Consider the following 6,000-nt stretch of genomic DNA (forward strand, 5'->3'; position numbering starts at 1 on the left):
GCGCAGAACTCTGCCCGTTTCACCCCAGCATTTAGGGGAGGACACAGAATCTGGGAAAGCCAGTGGGAAGGATTTTCCAGGAGGAGAGTTCAGTGAGATAATCTGAAACACAATAGTGCTGGTGATCTGGCGGGTGCATTCTGTGAACCACTTTTGTCGGGAGCAGCCTGCCATCATGCCCTGATAAACACAACTCTAGTCCCAAGCCAGTGACCTCAGCAAATGCAAAGACATTCATAGTTATAGTCTCCTGCATCTGATTCTTGCCATCTTCATGTGAAACGTTGGCGTTATCATGTCTGCTGCGCACACTTTGTTCATATATGTACAATTTAAGTGTGTGCACCTGATCACTGTCTTGGGCAGAGCTCTGCCTGTGAACAACCCATGTGAAGCATTGGTGGTTCAGTGGTAGAATTCTCGCCTGCCACACGGGAGGCCCGGGTTCGATTCCCGGCCAATGCAAGACTGCTTTCTTTTGACTTTGTTTTCGAAAGGAAATATATGACCTCAGTGGGGAATAAAATGGTAAGCAGTGACCCCGACGTGATTTGAACACGCAACCTTCTGATCTGGAGTCAGACGCACTACCGTTGCGCCACGAGGTCCTTACACTTACAGCTTTCGGAGCCAGATCAACAAATGCTGTGGGCCTTTTGACTTATTTTCCCCTCCTCATATGCCTACAGTTGTATTACAGAGATTGACCTTTTGTTTTCTATCCTAATTATGAAATTGACTGCAGGTGCCGAGAGAACGCAGAGAATTGAAATATTCAGGGAAAGGGTGTCCAGCAGGAGAGAGCAAAGGTATGTATCTGTTTTCCATTCAAGTGTTTCATGCAGGCAAAATAATACGTCCCTGGGTGGGCTTGAACCACCAACCTTTCGGTTAACAGCCGATTGCGCCACAGAGACGAGTGACTACAGCATCTTTCCTTAGACTCAATATATATCTTGATATGTATGTGCCTGCCTGGAGCTTGTCTTATATAAGCCATCATCATGTGAAACTTTGGCGTTGTCATGTCTGCTGCGCACACTTTGTTCATATGTGTACAATTTAAGTGTGTGCACCTGATCACTGTCTTGGACAGAGCTATGCCTGTGAACTCCCCATGTGAAGCATTGGTGGTTCAGTGGTAGAATTCTCGCCTGCCGCGCGGGAGGCCCGGGTTCGATTCCCGGCCAATGCAAGGCGGCGTTCCTTTGACTTTGTTTTCGAAAGGAAATATATGAACTCAGTGGGGAATAAAATGGTAAGCAGTGACCCCGACGTGATTTGACCACGCAACCTTCTGATCTGGAGTCAGACGCGCTACCGTTGCACCACAAGGTCCTTACACTTACAGCCTTCAAGCCAGATCAACAAATGCTGATGGCCTTTTGACTTATTTTCCCCTCCTCATATGCCTACAGTTGTATTACAGGGCTAGGCCTTTTGTTTTCTATCCTAATTATGAAATTGACTGCAGGTGCAGAGAGAACGCAGAGGATTGAAATGTTCAGATAAAGGGTCTTAAGCAGGAGAGAGCAGAGGTACGTATCTGTGTTTCATTAAAGTGTTTCATGCAGGCAAAAAGGATACTTCCCTGGGTGGGCTTGAACCACCAACCTTTCTGTTAACAACCGAACGCGCTAACCATTTGCACCACAGAGGTTAATAACTGTAGCACAGTTCCTGAGACTCAATATATATCTTGATAATTGTGTGCCTGCCTGGAGCTTGTGTTATATAATGCGTCTTTATGCCATACAGCATTTCTCATTTGCTTAGTGTCTTGTTATTGTTGGACGTAATGATGAATAGACTACTGTCTAATGGTCTTAGAGCCAGTATTACTACCGGTCCCAGTGTATGAGACACATACATGACTTTTCTGTTGCCTGCTTAGCATAGCTCCCTGCTCCTCTGTAGGTGTGCTACCAGCCAGTAAGGCGTGTGCCTTGCCCATCAGATGTGTTATGTTAGACTTGACTTCTCTGTGAGCAAAGTCTCCCTCCCATAGCAGGTGCTTTCTCTGAACTCTTGACTTGTAAGACTGCTGGGAAAGGCCCTCCCTAGCCCCTCACTCAGATAGATACATTTACCTTCAGAGCTCAGCTTTGGAGAAAGATATTGGGGAGAGAGCAAATAGGGGAAGGCCCATGGTGCACACTTTATTTTACATAAAAGCTGGGGCTTGTGGGAGGACAGGGACAAGAGGGTTCTCAGGGAAAGAAATCCCAGGAGTATTGATGGCTAGCCCTGAAACACAACAATCCCGGATTGGCAAGGCACAATATGCCTGTGCAACAGGCCTGACCCTAGGCTTCCGGAGTTCTTGGTCACAAAAGGCTCCAGTGATCTAAGCCCGACCAGGGCTGTAGGCCGCGTTGGGAGCGCGTTAGGGACGCAGGGCGCAGAACTCTGCCCGTTTCACCCCAGCATTTAGGGGAGGACACAGAATCTGGGAAAGCCAGTGGGAAGGATTTTCCAGGAGGAGAGTTCAGTGAGATAATCTGAAACACAATAGTGCTGGTGATCTGGCGGGTGCATTCTGTGAACCACTTTTGTCGGGAGCAGCCTGCCATCATGCCCTGATAAACACAACTCTAGTCCCAAGCCAGTGACCTCAGCAAATGCAAAGACATTCATAGTTATAGTCTCCTGCATCTGATTCTTGCCACCTTCATGTGAAACGTTGGCGTTATCATGTCTGCTGCGCACACTTTGTTCATATGTGTACAATTTAAGTGTGTGCACCTGATCACTGTCTTGGGCAGAGCTCTGCCTGTGAACAACCCATGTGAAGCATTGGTGGTTCAGTGGTAGAATTCTCGCCTGCCACGCGGGAGGCCCGGGTTCGATTCCCGGCCAATGCAAGACTGCTTTCTTTTGACTTTGTTTTCGAAAGGAAATATATGACCTCAGTGGGGAATAAAATGGTAAGCAGTGACCCCGACGTGATTTGAACACGCAACCTTCTGATCTGGAGTCAGACGCACTACCGTTGCGCCACGAGGTCCTTACACTTACAGCTTTCGGAGCCAGATCAACAAATGCTGTGGGCCTTTTGACTTATTTTCCCCTCCTCATATGCCTACAGTTGTATTACAGAGATTGACCTTTTGTTTTCTATCCTAATTATGAAATTGACTGCAGGTGCCGAGAGAACGCAGAGAATTGAAATATTCAGGGAAAGGGTGTCCAGCAGGAGAGAGCAAAGGTATGTATCTGTTTTCCATTCAAGTGTTTCATGCAGGCAAAATAATACGTCCCTGGGTGGGCTTGAACCACCAACCTTTCGGTTAACAGCCGAACACACTAACCGATTGCACCACAGAGACGAGTGACTACAGCATCTTTCCTTAGACTCAATATATATCTTGATATGTATGTGCCTGCCTGGAGCTTGTCTTATATAAGCCATCATCATGTGAAACTTTGGCGTTGTCATGTCTGCTGCGCACACTTTGTTCATATGTGTACAATTTAAGTGTGTGCACCTGATCACTGTCTTGGACAGAGCTATGCCTGTTAACTCCCCATGTGAAGCATTGGTGGTTCAGTGGTAGAATTCTCGCCTGCCACGTGGGAGGCCCGGGTTCGATTCCCGGCCAATGCAAGGCTGCGTTCCTTTGACTTTGTTTTCGAAAGGAAATATATGAACTCAGTGGGGAATAAAATGGTAAGCAGTGACCCCCGACGTGATTTGACCACGCAACCTTCTGATCTGGAGTCGAGTCAGACGCGCTACCGTTGCGCCACAAGGTCCTTACACTTACAGCCTTCAAGCCAGATCAACAAATGCTGATGGCCTTTTGACTTATTTTCCCCTCCTCATATGCCTACAGTTGTATTACAGGGCTAGGCCTTTTGTTTTCTATCCTAATTATGAAATTGACTGCAGGTGCAGAGAGAACGCAGAGGATTGAAATGTTCAGATAAAGGGTCTTAAGCAGGAGAGAGCAGAGGTACGTATCTGTGTTTCATTAAAGTGTTTCATGCAGGCAGAAAAGGATACTTCCCTGGGTGGGCTTGAACCACCAACCTTTCTGTTAACAACCGAACGCGCTAACCATTTGCACCACAGAGGTTAATAACTGTAGCACAGTTCCTGAGACTCAATATATATCTTGATAATTGTGTGCCTGCCTGGAGCTTGTGTTATATAATGCGTCTTTATGCCATACAGCATTTCTCATTTGCTTAGTGTCTTGTTATTGTTGGACGTAATGATGAATAGACTACTGTCTAATGGTCTTAGAGCCAGTATTACTACCGGTCCCAGTGTATGAGACACATACATGACTTTTCTGTTGCCTGCTTAGCATAGCTCCCTGCTCCTCTGTAGGTGTGCTACCAGCCAGTAAGGCGTGTGCCTTGCCCATCAGATGTGTTATCTTAGACTTGACTTCTCTGTGAGCAAAGTCTCCCTCCCATAGCAGGTGCTTTCTCTGAACTCTTGACTTGTAAGACTGCTGGGAAAGGCCCTCCCTAGCCCCTCACTCAGATAGATACATTTACCTTCAGAGCTCAGCTTTGGAGAAAGAGATTGGGGAGAGAGCAAATAGGGGAAGGCCCATGGTGCACACTTTATTTTACATAAAAGCTGGGGCTTGTGGGAGGGCAGGGACAAGAGGGTTCTCAGGGAAAGAAATCCCAGGAGTATTGATGGCTAGGCCCTGAAACACAACAATCCCGGATTGGCAAGGCACAATATGCCTGTGCAACAGGCCTGACCCTAGGCTTCCGGAGTTCTTGGTCACAAAAGGCTCCAGTGATCTAAGCCCGACCAGGGCTGTGCCCGACCAGGGCTGTAGGCCGCGTTGGGAGCGCGTTAGGGACGCAGGGCGCAGAACTCTGCCCGTTTCACCCCAGCATTTAGGGGAGGACACAGAATCTGGGAAAGCCAGTGGGAAGGATTTTCCAGGAGGAGAGTTCAGTGAGATAATCTGAAACACAATAGTGCTGGTGATCTGGCGGGTGCATTCTGTGAACCACTTTTGTCGGGAGCAGCTTGCCATCATGCCCTGATAAACACAACTCTAGTCCCAAGCCAGTGACCTCAGCAAATGCAAAGACATTCATAGTTATAGTCTCCTGCATCTGATTCTTGCCATCTTCATGTGAAACGTTGGCGTTATCATGTCTGCTGCGCACACTTTGTTCATATGTGTACAATTTAAGTGTGTGCACCTGATCACTGTCTTGGGCAGAGCTCTGCCTGTGAACAACCCATGTGAAGCATTGGTGGTTCAGTGGTAGAATTCTCGCCTGCCACGCGGGAGGCCCGGGTTTCGATTCCCGGCCAATGCAAGACTGCTTTCTTTTGACTTTGTTTTCGAAAGGAAATATATGACCTCAGTGGGGAAAAAAATGGTAAGCAGTGACTCCGACGTGATTTGAACACGCAACCTTCTGATCTGGAGTCAGACGCGCTACCGTTGCGCCACGAGGTCCTTACACTTACAGCTTTCGGAGCCAGATCAACAAATGCTGTGGGCCTTTTGACTTATTTTCCCCTCCTCATATGCCTACAGTTGTATTACAGAGCTTGACCTTTTGTTTTCTATCCTAATTATGAAATTGACTGCAGGTGCCGAGAGAACGCAGAGAATTGAAATATTCAGGGAAAGGGTGTCCAGCAGGAGAGAGCAAAGGCATGTATCTGTTTTCCATTCAAGTGTTTCATGCAGGCAAAATAGTACGTCCCTGGGTGGGCTTGAACCACCAACCTTTCGCTTAACAGCCGAACGCGCTAACCGATTGCGCCACAGAGACGAGTGACTACAGCATCTTTCCTTAGACTCAATATATATCTTGATATGTATGTGCCTGCAGCTTGTCTTATATAAGCCATCATCATGTGAAACTTTGGCGTTGTCATGTCTGCTGCGCACACTTTGTTCATATGTGTACAATTTAAGTGTGTGCACCTGATCACTGTCTTGGACAGAGCTATGCCTGTGAACTCCCCATGTGAAGCATTGGTGGTTCAGTGGTAGAATTCTCGCC

The 6,000-nt window shown here is 47.4% G+C and overlaps 8 non-coding genes across 8 annotated transcripts; 3 read left to right on the top strand and 5 right to left on the bottom strand.

The window, feature by feature from the left end:
• Positions 1–536: 536 nt before the first annotated feature.
• On the bottom strand, positions 537–608 carry TRNAW-CCA (transfer RNA tryptophan (anticodon CCA)). The gene has a single exon. It is a non-coding gene; the product is annotated as a tRNA-Trp (tRNA).
• Positions 609–1,124: 516 nt separating this feature from the next.
• Positions 1,125–1,195, top strand: TRNAG-GCC (transfer RNA glycine (anticodon GCC)). Its single transcript has one exon. It is a non-coding gene; the product is annotated as a tRNA-Gly (tRNA).
• Positions 1,196–2,793: 1,598 nt separating this feature from the next.
• Positions 2,794–2,864, top strand: TRNAG-GCC (transfer RNA glycine (anticodon GCC)). Its single transcript has one exon. It is a non-coding gene; the product is annotated as a tRNA-Gly (tRNA).
• Positions 2,865–2,935: 71 nt separating this feature from the next.
• On the bottom strand, positions 2,936–3,007 carry TRNAW-CCA (transfer RNA tryptophan (anticodon CCA)). Its single transcript has one exon. It is a non-coding gene; the product is annotated as a tRNA-Trp (tRNA).
• A 248-nt stretch (positions 3,008–3,255) lies between these two features.
• On the bottom strand, positions 3,256–3,329 carry TRNAN-GUU (transfer RNA asparagine (anticodon GUU)). The gene has a single exon. It is a non-coding gene; the product is annotated as a tRNA-Asn (tRNA).
• A 207-nt stretch (positions 3,330–3,536) lies between these two features.
• On the top strand, positions 3,537–3,607 carry TRNAG-GCC (transfer RNA glycine (anticodon GCC)). Its single transcript has one exon. It is a non-coding gene; the product is annotated as a tRNA-Gly (tRNA).
• A 1,765-nt stretch (positions 3,608–5,372) lies between these two features.
• On the bottom strand, positions 5,373–5,444 carry TRNAW-CCA (transfer RNA tryptophan (anticodon CCA)). Its single transcript has one exon. It is a non-coding gene; the product is annotated as a tRNA-Trp (tRNA).
• Positions 5,445–5,692: 248 nt separating this feature from the next.
• TRNAN-GUU (transfer RNA asparagine (anticodon GUU)) lies at positions 5,693–5,766 on the bottom strand. The gene has a single exon. It is a non-coding gene; the product is annotated as a tRNA-Asn (tRNA).
• Positions 5,767–6,000: the final 234 nt, after the last annotated feature.

Source organism: Lissotriton helveticus, chromosome 1_2, assembly GCF_964261635.1.
Source record: "Lissotriton helveticus chromosome 1_2, aLisHel1.1, whole genome shotgun sequence".
Lineage (NCBI taxonomy): Eukaryota > Metazoa > Chordata > Amphibia > Caudata > Salamandridae > Lissotriton > Lissotriton helveticus.